Source organism: Ochotona curzoniae, unplaced genomic scaffold, assembly GCF_017591425.1.
Source record: "Ochotona curzoniae isolate NIBS_2020 unplaced genomic scaffold, NIBS_Ocur_1.0 contig_908, whole genome shotgun sequence".
Taxonomy (NCBI): domain Eukaryota; kingdom Metazoa; phylum Chordata; class Mammalia; order Lagomorpha; family Ochotonidae; genus Ochotona; species Ochotona curzoniae.
The window spans coordinates 4,235,204-4,251,243 of NW_024466607.1; the positions used below are offsets into that span (position 1 = coordinate 4,235,204).

General features: G+C 40.0%; 1 protein-coding gene across 3 annotated transcripts in view; it reads left to right on the top strand.

The window, feature by feature from the left end:
• Positions 1 to 11,641: 11,641 nt before the first annotated feature.
• The window catches only part of SETD5 (SET domain containing 5), a 46,960-nt gene continuing 42,561 nt past the window's right edge, over positions 11,642 to 16,040 (top strand). Inside the window, exon 1 of one of the 3 annotated variants that reach the window (XM_040995114.1) lies at positions 11,642 to 12,300. The gene's annotated coding sequence lies outside the window, so the exon portion shown is untranslated. The remainder of the gene's footprint in view (positions 12,301 to 16,040) is intronic. The other 2 variants (XM_040995115.1, XM_040995116.1) reach the window with 2 other exon arrangements.

Consider the following 16,040-nt stretch of genomic DNA (forward strand, 5'->3'; position numbering starts at 1 on the left):
GAGTTTTTGTTTGCTTGTTTTTAATTTCTGCAAAGAAAAGTGTTAGGTGTAGAATTCAAGTGAGACTCCCCTAAGTAATTTGTATTCAGGAAGATTAAGGAAGGTAGTCACAGCACCAGAATGTTTATCTTCAAAGATTTTTAATTTGTAAGTTAGTGTTTTTGTAACATAGCAGACTGTTAGCCTAATAAACATTCATTATAGATCCCCTTAAAGAAGAGATTAAGGCAAATACTGTTCCATTGAGCAATTTGTCAAAGCAGGAATGGTGTAATTCATACGGACGGAGTATTTGTGCTCAAATAATAGCTTAGAAATGTTGTGCTTGAAAAAGTGTGAGAAAAGCAGCAAGCTCCATCTAGGTGTTACCAGGTCACTTGGTGAGGACTGCCACTAGAGCTAGTCGAGAGAGGAACTGGATTTAATAGGTGAAGAGCAGTGTTTGAGGAGCTATTGGTTGTAAGAGAGTAAAGCGCATGCTTGAGTTGTACAGGAGGGCTTCAAGGTGATTTGTTGCTTCACCCAGTGGGCTCAAGACATGTCTTTTAAGGAAGGGATCTTTGCTTCCATTTTGTCATTCTTTGTATTATTCCATCAGAACATGTGCTGATCAGTTCTGCCTTGACTAAACAGATAATGCTCTTTGAGAACAGAAAAATGAAAGGATCTTACGTAGAAGTGTTGTTATATTCTCCATTTTTTGCTCTTTTTATAACAGGCATATAAAAATTTTGCACTCTGAGAAGTTTTTCCCCCAGAAAGATTGAGAACACTTTAATAATTTAAAGTTATTAATGATTCTTTACAAGAGGTTTGTTAAACCTTGAACATGTAATTTTTTAAAAGTCTTAAGTATTTGTATTGGTTACCAAATCTTGGAAAATAAAATACAGTTTTCAAAAACAATGTTTGTGAGCATTTGGAAACGATAAGGTTATAAACAGAAAATACTTGAAAGGAAAGAAAAATGGCAAGTAAATGGAAATCCTAACCTGATTTGTGTTTTACTCCACTTTGTTTAGTGCTAGAATTCTGGGGTTTGCAGACCCTACTGTGACAGGAAAAATCAATAGAAATAATCAAAGGACACAAAAGAATAAGATAACTGGGAAATTTTTGCAGGATGTATTGTCACTGTATTTTGCATAAGAATTTAAGGCAGCTTGCAATAGTTGTATATGTTAACAAAGAAATGCTGTTAGTACCTTGGAGCTAGTTTACTTAAGAATTAATTAGGATCTGTGTCAAGGTTTTAAGTAGTTTTTTGTTCTCAGGGCTGCAGAACTCAATGTTTACAATGATTTGAATGGCGATAAGTGTTGAGGTTTCTGAGTATGGCCAGCTGGTCCCGGCTGTTGCGTCCAGGGGAGTGACTCTGTTCACCTTTCCTGCATGTACTCAGTATCCTAATATGGATAAATACAAGTTAGTGTTTCATTCAGGAAAAGTTTATCAATGTGTAGTAGGATTTCTTTGGGTTGATCCTTATCTTAGATTGCTGTTTCTTTTTAAATTACAAGTTATTCTAAGTTTCATTTGCTATCGGTATCATTTTAGTGAGTACTTGGCTTTGTAGTGGTGTGTAATTACCCAGAGGTTTGTTTGATGTACAAATTTATAGAATATCACATTTAACCTGCCACCTTCTGGAGGTGTTTCATCCATTTTCATATGTTGTATATATATCCATTTTGTATGTCACAGCTGGGAGTTATGTATTCATTTGTAGTTTGCTCACCTGTAAGAAGAAACTGACATTCCTGGGAAGTTCAGAAAATTGATTATAAACTGATTTTTTCGTTAAGGTTTTTTTTTTTTAATTGCAAGGTCACATATGGAAAGGAGAGACAGAGAGCTTACATCCACTGGTTTGCTCCTCAGCTGGCCACAATTGCCAGAGCTGATCCAATCTGGAGCCAAGAGCTTCTTCCGGGTCTCCCACGTGGCTGCAGGGTCCCAAGGCTTTGTTTGGGCTGTCCTCTGCTGCTTTCCCAGGCCACAAGCAGGGAGCTGGGTAGGAAGTGGAGTGTCCAACACATGAACCAGCACCCTTATAAGATCTTGGTGGTTACAAGGCAAGGATTTTGGCTAAAATCCTTAAGACCTTGAACCCATGTGGGAGAGATCTGGAAGAATGCAAGACAATGATTTAACCATTAGGCTATCAACAGATCCTCACCCCCCCCCCAGAGCAGTTTTAGTAAGGACATTAAGGATGTTTTGAATAGGCATATATGCATAACTGGAACATTTACATTACTCAGCAAATGTAGCCGCTGATGTGTTGCAGAGGATTTTCAGTCATCTGCACCTCTGCAAAAGAATGAGTACTTTTGATTCCTTGTCGTCACTGCCTGTCATGTGGTAAGCAGGCTTCTCTCACATATTCTTTTCCCTTGTTAGGATAAACAAGGGACTTCTCCAGTACTCAGCAGATGTTACAGACACAACTGATACATTTGGGGGTTGCTATAAAATAATCCCAGGAGGGGAAGAAGTTAGGGCTGAAATAATATTGGCCATGGGTTAAATGTTGATTAAAGAAAGCTAAGTTGGCACCCTGGAGGGCATTGAAGAATTTTCTCTGGTTTTATTTTTGTTTGACATTTTAGCACTAAAAAATTTTAAGACATAGAACAGAAGTCTTTTTCTGTGATTTATCACCATTTGGGGGACATGCACTTCATGTTAAAGTCCTAGGTTGGAGTCCCAGCTGGATTCTTGACTGTATCTTCCTGCCAGTAGGTATCCCAGGAGAAAACAGGTGATGACTCAAGTTTTCATATCCCTGCCCACCCACATGGGACACTCCAGGCGGAGTTCTAGGCTGCTGGTCTGGAACTTTGGCTCAGCTTTTACTGTTACAGGCTTTGGGAAATGAAATTGAACTCTTCCAGCACACTGTCACTCTGCATCTCAAATCAATCAAATCTTAAGGTGAAAAAAAAAAAACAATGGACAAGATATAAATAGTGAGAACCAATTTTAAGAGAAAGAAAACTGATTAATGGCTAGTTAACAAAAACTGCCTTTGTTCAATTTGGGCAGAAGGGTTTGAATTAACCCAGTAAGCGTTAAGAGAGCCATTGTAGATTCCTAATAGTGGCATGATAATTAGCAAAGTTCTTATGTTCTGAGAATATTAATGTAAGAAAAGAGTTTAGAATAGATTGAGGGTTGAAAGCTCGGAAATAGACCAGTTCGCTGTGTGATGCAGTTTTGACACCATCTGGTGAGAAATATTTGGAAAGGGATTGCTGAAAGAATCTGAAACATTGCAAAGGAGAAGAATCTGCTAGTGCATTCAAATGCTACAGCCAGCACAAGAAGAGAATTCATGTCCTCGGTCTGGCCAGGCCGTGGGTTTGTACCTTGTGGGTATCTAGTATCATGTAATTGAATATACCAAATAAATTTGAAGTTGTGCTACAAATCAGTGCTTTGACTCTTTTAGTTAGTAAGTTGCGGTGGATGAGCCCTCATAGTTTGTGGACATCTTTTCTTTCCAAAGGTGATTAACATTGAAGCATCGTGTTTTATATCCCAAGGCAGAACTGGTGGAACAGTTTTGATCATTTGTTTGAAAACGAAGGGCTTAAATCTCTTGTTAACTTGCACTTGCAGTCAGAATTCTAGAGCTGCCAGCTAGATTACAGATGGCTAGCATAATTTTTCTCATTACTTGAAGAAGAAAATTAGAGTTTGGTGCATTCTGCTAAAGTTTTCTCAGGGGACAACTATAAGAAAATACTCTGATTTTGAAATATTGTTTATTTGTTTTTATTTAAAGATCTCAATACAAACTTACTGAAAAAGCAACTGGAACCTATTCTAAGAACTTCAGAGGACAATAGCATATCTACTTAAAACTGGGTTCCATAATTCTTGATAGTTTGAAGTTAATTTTTATGTTAGGACCTTGTTCTATAATATAGGGTCTTGCAAAGGAAGCACTATATAAGAGAAGTTAGGGTTAAAATTATTTTAAATTTAAGAGACTTTAGCCCTGCCACCACTTAAGCCCAGAAGTCAGATGTTTGTGAAAATATAAGATGCAGCTGCAGGATGATTTTCATAATTAATGCACTAAGGCCATCCAGTTTTTCCATTTCTAGGATTTTTTGTCTTAAAGAAATGTTGGTACACATGGTATAAAGAAGGGTTTAACTCTTCAGAGCAGCATTTAAATATGTTCAGGATATTTGTAGTTTACACACTGACCTGCAGAAGGTTGTTTTAGACTATAATTCATTCATCAAATTGAATACTGTGGGGCCCAACACAATAGCCTAGTGGCTAGGCTCTCCCCTTGCATCCACCTGGGTCCCATATGGACATGGGTTCTAATCCTGGCTGCTCCACTTCCTGTCCATCTCCCTGGGAAAAACAGTAAAGGACGGTCCCAAACCCTGGGACCTTGCAGCTATGAGGGACACCCAGAAGAAGCTTCTGGCTTCAGATCTGCTCAACTCCAGCTGTTGCAGTCACATGGGAAGTGAACCAGCAGATGAAAGATCTTTCTAATAAAAAATAAATAAGTCTTTTTTTTTTTAAAATGAATACTGTAGCATTGTGAAAGGGAGAAGTAGATATTCATACAAAGATGCCAAAAACATTGCAGCTGTAGCAGTTGATGGCTACGTTTTAATTTTAGCTTCGAAGGAGAGCTGGTCACATGACAGTATGATGTTTCCTTCTTAATGTTCTTGTAAAATTTGTATGCTTTTGTGAATTTTCTTTTTGTGAAAAGTTACTAAGTGTTTTTACTGTTAGAACTATAGACGGAAGGAGAGCCGTCTTTATTTGTGTCCTGACGGCTGTTCATAGAACTTGTATGGTCAGGTTTTTGGGAATCGATATCTTTGGCCTTCGTTCTTCGTCAGATTTCTAATGAGACCCATCACTGTAAGACTGTTTACTACTAAACTACTAAAGTGGGTTAGAATTGTCTTTCTTGGAAGAGAACCTGCTGCTTTCCATTCAGTTTTGCTTAAACGTAGAGGCACATTAATAGGATTTTCCCCATTCCTGTATTTAGGCAAACCTAAACTTATTTGCCCACTCTCATGCTTTGGTTTAAAGAAATCTTGAGGGCCCGGCGCGATAGCGTAGTGGTTAAGGTCCTTGCCTTGAACACACGCCAGGATCCTATATGGGTGCTGGTTCTAATCCCAGCGGCCCGCTTCCCATCCAGCTCCCTGCTGTGGCTGGGGAAAGCAGTCGAGGACAGCCCAAAGCTTTGGGACCCTGCACCTGTGTGGGAGACCAGGAAGAGTTCCTGGCTTCTGACTTCGGATTGGCTCAGCTCCAGCCGTTGCAGTCACTTGGGGAGTGAGCCATCAGACAGAAGAGCTTCCTCTCTGTATATCTGCCTTTCCAATAAAAATAAATGAATCTTTATAAAAAATTGAAATAACATTTCAGTTTATATACTTATTTTTTATTTACTTGTTTCTTGAATGAGGCATAAGCAAAACAATATGGCAGATCAGTATAACACAAATTCCCAACAGAGATAAGAATTTTAATCCAAGCTTGTGTGTCTCAATTACAGCAGTAATATTTGCTGCTCAGTAAAAACAAGTAGTTGTAATTCACATGTTGCCTAAAGTGGTAAAGGCTTGAATAAATGAGGCTGCATGTTGAAATCTTAATGTTGTTCTCAGCTCTACCACTGTGTGTGTGAATGATCTATGACTTAATTTTTTTTCTTTTAAAGGAGTAATTTATTTAAAAGGCAGTTACAAGGCCTGGCTCTGTAGCCTAGTGGCTAAGGTCCTCATCATGCGCATGCCAAGATCCGGTATGAATGCTGGCTCATGTCCCTGTGGCCTCACTTCCCACCCAGCTCCCTGTTTGTAGCCTGGGAAAGCAGCAGAGGACAGCCCAAAGCCTTGGGACTCTGCACCTGCATGGGAGATCCGGAGGATGCTCCAAGCTCCTGGCTTCGAATTGGCTTGGCTGCAGCCCTTGTGGCCACTTGGGGAGTGAATCAGCAGGTCAAAGGTCTTCTCTGTCTCTCCTCCCTCTGTATATTTGACTTTCCAAAAAATAAATTAATTTTTTTTTTAATTTAAAAAAGAAAAAATTAGGGGCCAGAAACAAGTTCTGGATCCCTCATGGAGGTAACTGAGACCATTTACTTTCCCAGGTGCATTAGCAGAAATTTGGATCAGAAGTTGATCCGGGATTCAAACTTGCACCGCAAGGGATGCCACACCACCCTGCTATCCAAGAGTTAATACTTTCATAGCTGTTTCTTTCCCTTTAAAAGGAGTCTATTGTGGTAGCTTGGTAAGCAGAGTCTCTGTCTGCAGCTCTGGTACTCCCAAGGGGCAGCAGTTGGGATCCTGGATGCTAATGCCCTGGGAACAAAGAGGAAAATAGGCCAAGTTCTTGCATCCTTATACCCGTGTGGGAGACCCAGAAGAAGCTCCTGCCTCCTAGCTTAAATAAATCCTTCTAAAGATGAATGAATTATGCTCTAAACCTTGAAAGTCTGTGTTTTCATAAACTGGAAGAATTTAGCAATACTAATAAGTTAGATCTAAATGCCTCTTAAATGTGCATGATGGACATCTGGAGTGAGCAGAAGTGCTTCACGTTGGAAGGTTAAGCGTTAAAGCTGAATGCGTAGAGGAGGAAGGTGTAAAAGCAGGAATGGCCACCTTCCTGCAGGTCCTAAAGCCTGTTGAGCCTCATAGTTAGTACCTACCCTGTGGCAGAGTTAAGGAATGTAGATTTGTAAACATCACTTTCATTTTATACTTAGCAGCCTAATTGTGAAGTATACAAGGAATCTAGGCATAGTATCATTTCAGTAAGTATCTGGTCATTGCTAATGTTGTGAAAACAAAATACTCCTTTTCTTTTTTAGCTTAAAATAATTTCACTTACATTTACAGTCTTATCCTACTACTGGTGTTCCTCATCCCAGGTAGTACTAAAGTATGATACGGCTTTATTGTTTTTTGTTGGTTTTTTTTGGAGGGATATTCATAGTATGGATTCATTGTGGGTTTTTTGTTTTGGTTTGGGCTTTTCCTTGCCTGCTATTTACATAGACTTAGAGCATGTATAGACATTAATTCGTTATGCCAAATCTAGTGGCCCCTAGAAAGAAGACAGATTGAAGCACAGGAATCAGGGGGATAAACTGGTGTTGTAGAAGAGTTTGGAGAAAGCAAAATTTTGTCTTGGTTCTAAGTTACTAAGTATATTGTTTCTTTAACCTTTTAGCATTTATCCAAATATTTGGTTCCTTTTCTGACTTTACCCTGGATTCTTTGTTTGCATTAACTCGCCTCGCTATAACTTAGGCTGTCCCAGTCACAGACTTTTTGCTCCACCTCTTTATGCTTAGAGGTCATCTCCTTATTTCCTAGCAATACCCTTATTTCCTTCTGATGCTTAGCCCATCTCTCCATCCTTTGTTTCCATGTTATCTGATGTAGTGTAGCTGGAATGCAGGCTGATGGAGAAGTGGAAATAATTTTTAGGCATCTTCACACATTCTCCTTGGACCAGAAACCCACTTAAACTCATTTAGCTGTGGTTTGTTCTATGGATGGGAAAGCTGACTCGAAGACGTGACCTACATTGCCTCAGCTAGTTGGCAGTAAAAACTAGGGATTCATAGAAACTTGGAGCAGGAGGAATACAATGAAGCCTTTATTTTGAAATTTTTAGAGTTAATCTGTATAAAATGATTTTTTCTGAGGTCAGCAAACTAATTGAGTTGTAGGCTAGCATGGCAGTTTCTTCACTTTTGTGCTGCTTTTCCTGCTCCCAAGCTGTATGCATCTGGAGGGGTATTTACTTGGGCTTTGACTGGAAAAGGACAATGAGACCATCAGAACTGCCACATTAGTTCTCAGACCAGCTGCACATACAGATAAAAGTGTCAGGTATCCTGCGTTTTAAACTTCTTTGATTTAAAAATTAAGTTGAAAGTGAAAGTTGTCACGCAAAAAATTCTTGATATTTTCCCATTTCACTTTTTTACTATTTATATAGTCAACAAAAGAGAAATGAAACTAATTAATGCTCAACTTTCTTGTATAACAAGTAATCAAATTCTGAATAACCACATTCAGAAATTGAGTTTTAATGGCTGCTTTATTTTTTAATTTTATTAAATTATTATTTTATTTTGATAATCTTTACTAATTGATTATGGCACAAAGGGTCAAAGACTACGGGAAAGTAGATAAGACCACTGTTTCCACATCCCCCGCCCCCTTTTTCTGTATCTGGGGTAAAGTGGGAGATAAAGGCCTCCCACCCATTCCAGGTCCCAGATGTGGGGCATGCTCCGAGGGCACTGCTAAAGTGGTTTTGATGGTTCAACAGTTCTGAATTGCTGCCAGTCTCGCTTAATGGCTATTTTAACTATCTGGAGAAGTTTTTTTGTTTTTGTTCTTAACTGAATTAAATGTATTTATTTCCAGTCCTATTAAAATCATTGAATGCTTCTAGGCTCTCCTGTCTTACCTGTTGGTTCATTATTCTGTAGAATAAATAAAATGATGTTGATTTCAGGCTCTTTTTTTTAATTTTTAAGATTTATTTATTTTTGTTGGAAAGATTCATCTACAGAGAGAAGGAGATACAGAGAGATCTTCCATCTTCTGGTTCACCCCCCACATGGCTGCAATGGCCAGAGTTGAGCCAATCCAGAGCCCGGATCCTTTTCCAGGTCTCCCATGTGGGTGCAGGGTCCCAAGGCTTTGGACCGTCCTCAACTGCTTTCCCAGACCACAGGCAGGGAGCTGGATGGGAAGTAGAGTAGCCAGGACAGGAACCAGCATCCATATATGATTCCTGTGGATGCAAGGTGAGGAGTTTAGCCACTAAGCTGTAACACTAGGCCCCAGAATATATTTTAGGTAGTGTTAAAGGGCAGCTGCTTTCACACAAGAAAGTTGCTTTGTAACTTCTGACTAGTTGGAATCTGGAGAACTGAGATTTATTGTATGCAAGCTTTTATTAGTAAATAAGAAGAATACAATAATGCATGAATAATTTGATATCTAAAGTTAAAAAGAAACCAGGCCTGGTAAATGAGAGTTTTTGGGAGATTTTTAGATTAAGAATATTTTCACTTTGGCATGTAAATGGTAAATTGTGAGTCACAACATAAAAACAAGCTTTTGGCACCATAGTAAGATCTGAACCAATGTTCTCAGAAAAGGGGACATTAAGAATAACATTGTGTGTCAGTGCTGTTCCATCTACTTTGTGTCAAGCTTCACAAAAGAAATTTTTCTCTGATAGATGTCAATATTCAACATGATATGATTTACATAGTTTCAAAGGTATCTGCGAGGGGCCGGTACATTAGCCCAACAGGCTAAAACGACACTTGGCATCCCATATGGGTGCCGGTTCATGTTCCAGCTATTGTACTTTCAATCCAGCTTCCTGCCTGTGACCTGGGAAGGCAGTGGAAGATGGCTCAGATCCTTTGCTCTTGGCAACCCCGTGGGAGACCTGGAAGAAGCTCCTGCCTCCTAGCTTCAAATCAGCTCAGCTCTGGCTGTTGTAGCCATTTATGGAGTAGACTAGCAGATGGATATCTCTGTCTCTCTCATTGCTGTAGATCTGCTTTTTAAATAAAAATAGATTTTTTTAAACAAGTGTCTATGAAGTAAACTGCTTTGGGTCTAATACTATGCAGTACTGCCTATTTGGACTTGGAAATCTTTTATTTGGGTGCTAGATTCCGTGGCAGTTTTCACACTTGGTAGGTAGCCGCTACTTCCCCAAAGAGTTTCTTATGGGAGAAATATAAATGCAAATTTTCAGTATATAAATTCCTTACTGTCAGTATGCTTGAAAAAATATAGAAGTAAAAAATACTCGGTGCTTTATTTAAACTTAGTGATCAGTAATGAGTATTGTAAAGCCTGAGCTATTAAAAGAAAAAGGACATTTTGAGAAAATGGCTTGTGTATCTAAGTATATGAAATTGAGGAAGAGTTTTGGCAATCTGGTGGTTTATGGAGAGCTGGGTCAGAGATGGCTTTTTGGCTGAGTTGCTGTCTGCAGAGGCTGTTAACAATTGTTTTTCTGGCAGCAGATCTTGTTCATCAAGATTGCATCATTTCTGGGAGAACAGCCAAGGTCCACAGCCTCAATGCAAGGACTGTCTGAAGCATGTGAGGCCTGCTCTCTTTGCTGCCGCCACACTCCTCTCCTGCCAGGCGGCTTCGCAAGAGTACTGAAGCTGACTTGTTCTGAATTTCTTTCATTGGATTGGGTATTTACTGAATTCTTGTCCCCCAGCTGCTTCCGGCTCACCTGTCTGATGCAATTTCTTCTGAAATCTCTGGTGGATTCTTAAAACACTTTTTGTTTGTCATCTTTGCGGGTGACCAAGCATATCATACAGGTCTTGTGTTGGTTTTTGTTTTTTCTTTCTTTTTTTTTTTTTTCCAGGTCACAGAAGGAAGAGACTGTCAGGATTGTAATATAGAAACTTGACCATTTCCAAATACAGTTAAAAAGATAGGATAATGATAAATCGTTTCTGGCATGTTCTTTTAAACATCCTTTTCGCTGGAAACTTTAAATGGTGACTTCTCACAGAGTACATGGGAGCTGGTTCTGCTTCTGAATCCACCCGCTTGTTGGAGCTTAGCAACTGTGGTCTCTGCTGTGCCTGTGGATTCTAGTAGAGTGTTCTTTTAGTGCTAATTCTGTTGAATTGAAGCGTCTCTTGTATGCTGACTCATGTACTTTCCTCCTGTTACTGTCTCCTTTTCAAAATTGCGGGTGCTTGAAAAAAATACTGCTACCTCGGCTTACTTCCTTTCACCAGTACACTTGTATCCCTTCTGTTTTTAGAGTTTTAAGTATATTATTTATAATTGTTTTTAAAGCATACTTTATTTTCTGGTTTTAAAATAGAAAACCATTGAATAGCAATATGGGCCCCACGCCATGGCCCAGAGTCCTCGCCTTGAGCGCAGTGGGATCCTGGTGGCCTCACTTCCCATCCAGCTCCCTGCTTCTGACCTGGGAAAGCAGATGAGGATGGCCCAAAGCCTTAGGACCCTGCACCTGTGTGGGAGACCCAGAAGAGGCTCCGGGTCCCTGACTTCGGTTTGGCTCAGTTGTAGCCATTGTGATCACGTAGGGAGTGAATCGTCAGATGGAAGATCTTTCTATCTCTCCTCCTCTCTGCATATCTGACTTTGCAATAAAATTAATCTTTTTTAAAAAGCAATATAAATTTGACATAGTGTAATCATGGTAACTGAAATTGTATGAATGGCTTTTTTTTCATGTCTGATGTATTAACACATTCCAGGTGTTGATAATTTACTGTGACTAGTATTAAATTTGACTCCTGAGCCCAGGACAATAGCCTGGTGGTTAACCTTGTAGCTGCTGGGATCCTATATGGATGCCAGGCGTGTTCCAGCTGCTCCACTTCCTTTCCAGCTCCCTGCTTGTGGCCTGGGAAAGCAGCAAAGGGCAGCCCAATTAAAGCCTTGCCACCGGGACCCCAACCCCCCCCCATGGGAGAGCTGGAAGAAGCTTCTGGTTCCCTGCAACTGTTGCACTCTGGCTGTTGCAGTCACTTGGGGAGTGAACTATAAATCTTTAAAAAAAAAAAAATAATAAAAAAGACTCCTTGGGAAAAAAACTAACAGATATAATAAAAACTGATGATTTTCCCAAAAAAACTTCTGGGATGTCTGTTTGAGAAGAGAAAAATCAAATATAAGCTCCACTTTTCAGCATGTTTTCCATTGTGAAGTTGACCACGAGTGCAACTCAACTTTTGTCAGTAGTACAGGAGGATAAGAGGCTGTGATGAGGTAGACAAAAGGAATAATATGAACTTTTTACATAGCTGTTGGTGTGCACTTGTCTAGCTGAAAAGTAAGTTTAACTTTGAGTGAAAGATAAGCCACTAAATTGGAGAAGGGTTTAGCTGTGAAGAAGCGCCACTTGGCAAAAACAAATGGGAAATTGACAGGCATTCTGATTCCCAGCGTCCTTCAGTGATGGAGGGTGAACTGCTTCCTCGCCTTCTACTTAGTTTCTGGTTTTCTAGGAAAACGGACTATGAAGGTTACAAAACAGATATTTAGTGCTAGATAGAACATGGAATGGTAGACAGCAGTACAGTATACCAAAATTAAACAAAATTCTCGTGAATGTATCTGTAGAATTGTATTCTGTGTACCCTTAGATTACTATGCTAATTTGTGTCTCAACTTTTTCTAGGTCTTCAGATCTACTGGCAAATAATTTGGGGGGACTTCCTATTCAGAGGTCTATATAAAGGTGACTGGCTTAAGTAAATCCTTTTTAATTTCTGGTTGGTTTCTTATGTTGAGTGCTCCGCCGCGTCGACCCCCCAACCCATTTTAATGACCTGAAATCATATGTGGCAGTGGTGCTCATGGTTGATTCAGCAAATATTTCCTGAACCTTCTCTGTTTATCTGGTTTAATTCTGGTGAGAACTACAGTAGTTGATTTAAAAAAAAAAAAAAAAAGACCAAAATTCATGCTCCTTTCAGATTATATTATGGTAGGAAGAGACAGAGTGATAATGAAATTGTTCCACCTGGAGACAGTGAATTCTTAATATCTTCAGGACACATCTCCAAATTGAAATTAATAACTATAGCTACTCAGCCTTTGTCTTAAGGAATCAGTTGTTTAGAATTATAATAGTAGGCTGTTAAGAAAATCTTAGAGGATATTGGGGCTTAGTTGCTAAGCAGCTGTCTGTGATGCTGACCTCTCATAGTAGCACCCGTGCCAGTCCTGCCTGTTCTGCCCCCAATTTAGCTCCCTTCTGATGCACCAGACAAAGCAGCAAAAGATGGCCAAAGTGGCCCTGCCACCCCCTGGGAGACCCAGGTAGAGTTCTGGTCTCCTGGATTCAGCCTGACCCAGCCTTGGTGGTTGCCAAATATTGGGGGAGTAAATTGGCAATTGGAAGATTCCTCATTTTGGTTTCTGTCTGTTGCTGTGCCTCTACCCTTCAAATAAACAAATCTTTAGGATCATGGCTTAGTAGGTTAGATTCTCCACTTGCAGTGCCGGCATTCCACATGAGTGTCAGTTTGAGTTCTGGCTACTCCTCTTCTGATCCAGCCTCCTGCTAACGAGCCTGGGAAAGCAGCAGAGGATGACCACGGGAAGGGCGGCGCAGGGGGACCCAGTTAGCTGCTGGCCCAGACGTTGCGACCATTTGGGGAGTCAATCAGCACTTTTCGGATTGGCCTCTACTTCTCACTCTGTAAATCCTTTCAACTTTAAAACAACTAAGTAAATCTTAAATCAGTAATCTTTAAAGAAAAATCTTGCATACCAGTGGTATGTTAATAGTTCTCTAGTTAGCATTTGGCCTGAATTCAGGGAGGGTTATGTATGAGAACTGAAAGGTTTTTGTCAGAACTGGCATCAGCATCCTCTGTATTAAGGCATGATTTAGAATGAGAAGTAACGGAGACCCAGAAGACGCTCCTGGCTTCCATTCAGCTCAGCTCTGGCTGTTGCAGCCACTTGGACAATGAACCAATGGAAGGAAGATCAGCTTTGTCTCTCTTTCCTTCTATAAATTTGCCTTTCCAATAAAAGATAAATTAATTTTAAAAGAAGTTGTCAGCTGTCAAAAATAGCTGAGTTGGGTTTTCTGTAGGGAATGTAGAGATTAACTTTTTCTTTTTTGCTTTACAGTATGTACTTCAAAAATTTGTCAGGAAAAAATATATACTTGGTCCAGTGCTGCACAGAGCAGATTGGGTTACCACCTGCAATGCTAATATCCCATATAAGCTCCAGTTAGTATTTCTGCTGCTCCACTTTTTTTTTTTTTTTTTAGAGAGATGTGTTTATTTTTATTTGGAAAAACGAGTTTCAAAGAGAAAAGACAGAGAGCTTTCTTCCACCAGTTCACTCCTCAAATGGCCATCAGGGCCCAAGGACTTTCAGCCATCCTCTGCTGCTTTCCAAGACACATCAGCAGGGAATTATTTCAAAAATGGAGTAGCTAGAACATGAACCAGCACCCATAGAGAATGCCAGTATAGTACGTGGAGACTTATCCTACTATAATGAAATGCTGCCGCTTACTTCTAATCCAGCCCCTTCTGGTGTGCCTGGGAAAGCAGCAGAGGATGGCCCAAGTGCTTGGGCCCTGCACCCATGTAAGAGACCAAAAGTTCCTGGTTTTGGAGTGAACCAGCGGATGGGAGACGTTGTTCTCTCTCTGTCTCTGTAACTCTGCCTTTCAAATAAACAAAGTAAATCTTTAAGAACACATACCAACTGTCAGTTTAGAATTGTAAGTTTTCTTTTACATGTAAAAGTGTGTGTTTGACAGAGGCTAATGAATGAGGTTTTTTGAATGTCCGTCCTTCCTTTCCTCAAAACATAACATGTAAGCCTTCATTGTGACTCTGCAACCCCATATCGGAGAGCCTATTCCAGTGATAAGTCCTTGCTGCTCCATGCTTTGGCTCCAGCTTCCTGCTAATGCACCTCCAAGGCCGCAGAGGATGGCTCAGGTACTTCAGTTCCTGCCACCTGTAGCCTCAGCTGGGCCCAGCCCTGATGGTTGTAACAATTTGGGAATGAGCCAGTAGATGAAAGATCTCTCTATCTTCATTTGTATGTCACTCTGCCTTTAGAGGTAAATGTTTTTAAGAAAATACAACACATTATTCTGATTCTTTTTTCTAGTGAAGGATATTTTGGTGGTTATCAAACTTTGATTTTCTAGCGAAAGCAGTTAATTGGGTTTTGGGGTTCTCCATTTTAATCTGCATATTACAGTGATGTTAAAATGAAAATTATGGGCAGCAGCTTCTAATATTTAACTGTGCCTTTTTGTAAGGGATCTGTGTTCTATCATTTGCAGGTTACAGTTCAGTTTCCCAAGGAGTTGGAAGATATATACCAATTAGAAGCACTATTAGAGTAAAGAGTCATGATTTATGATTAGTCCAGCATTCTAAGATGTCACTCAAAGTGTTACCTGTGTATATTCTTACATATTTTGCTGACTCATTCCCAGTTGGTTCTCTTGTCCACATCGTTCTTCAAATATCAAATAAGATTCAGGGCCTGGTACAGTAGCCTAGCTGCTAAAGTCCTTCCCTTGCACGTGCCCGGATCCTATATGGGCACCAGTTCTAATTCCTGTGGCCTCACTTCCCATCGAGCTCCCTGCTTGTGGCCTGGGAAAGCAATGCAAGTGGCCCAGAGGCTTAACACCCTGCACCTGCATGGGAGACCCAGAAGAGGCTCCTGGCTTTGAATCAGCACAGCTCCGGCCATTGCAGCCGCTTGAGGAGTGAATCAGCAGATGGAAGAGCATCTTTTCCCTTTGTACCAAGTTCTCAAATCTTTTAGTCTACAAGTACTTATCTGAAAGGCAGAGAGAAAAATCCCCATCTGCCCATTCATTTCTGAAATGCCAACAACCAAAGCTGTCACTAACGGCTCAGTGTTGGCGGGAGCTAGAGTCAGCAGCCAGAGCAGCTGTGGAATGCAGCCCTCCAGGGCGGGTCCTGAGCATCTTCAGCAGAGGCCAGAACTCCTAACTAGTTTATATGTCTTCCTTTTCTATAGTACATTGGTTCATGGTGACCAGATCATTCATCTCACCTTTATCAGGAAACTACTCTGTGTCATTCAGGTTTTCATGAGTTGTTTTTTTTAAACAGATACCGATTTTTTTTTTTTCAGAGAAGGTGTAAGTGTACAGCAAAATTGGACAGAAGTTGCAGAGATTTCTAGTACTCCCTTGTAGCTTACGTTTTTATTTATATCTAGTATTGTTTATATTACCTCAAAATTATAGTTTAACATAATTGCATCTCTCCCCCAAATACACTTTAAGATAAATGTTTTAAAAGAAGGAACAATGTTTTCTGGCAAAAGAAGACAGTAAGAAATAGCTATATTCATTCCAATACAAATGACAAATTGATTTATTTTAATATATTTGAAAAGTAACATTGTCTGCTGGTAATGTCTAGAAAAAAGCCCTTGAATTGTTGAAGAATT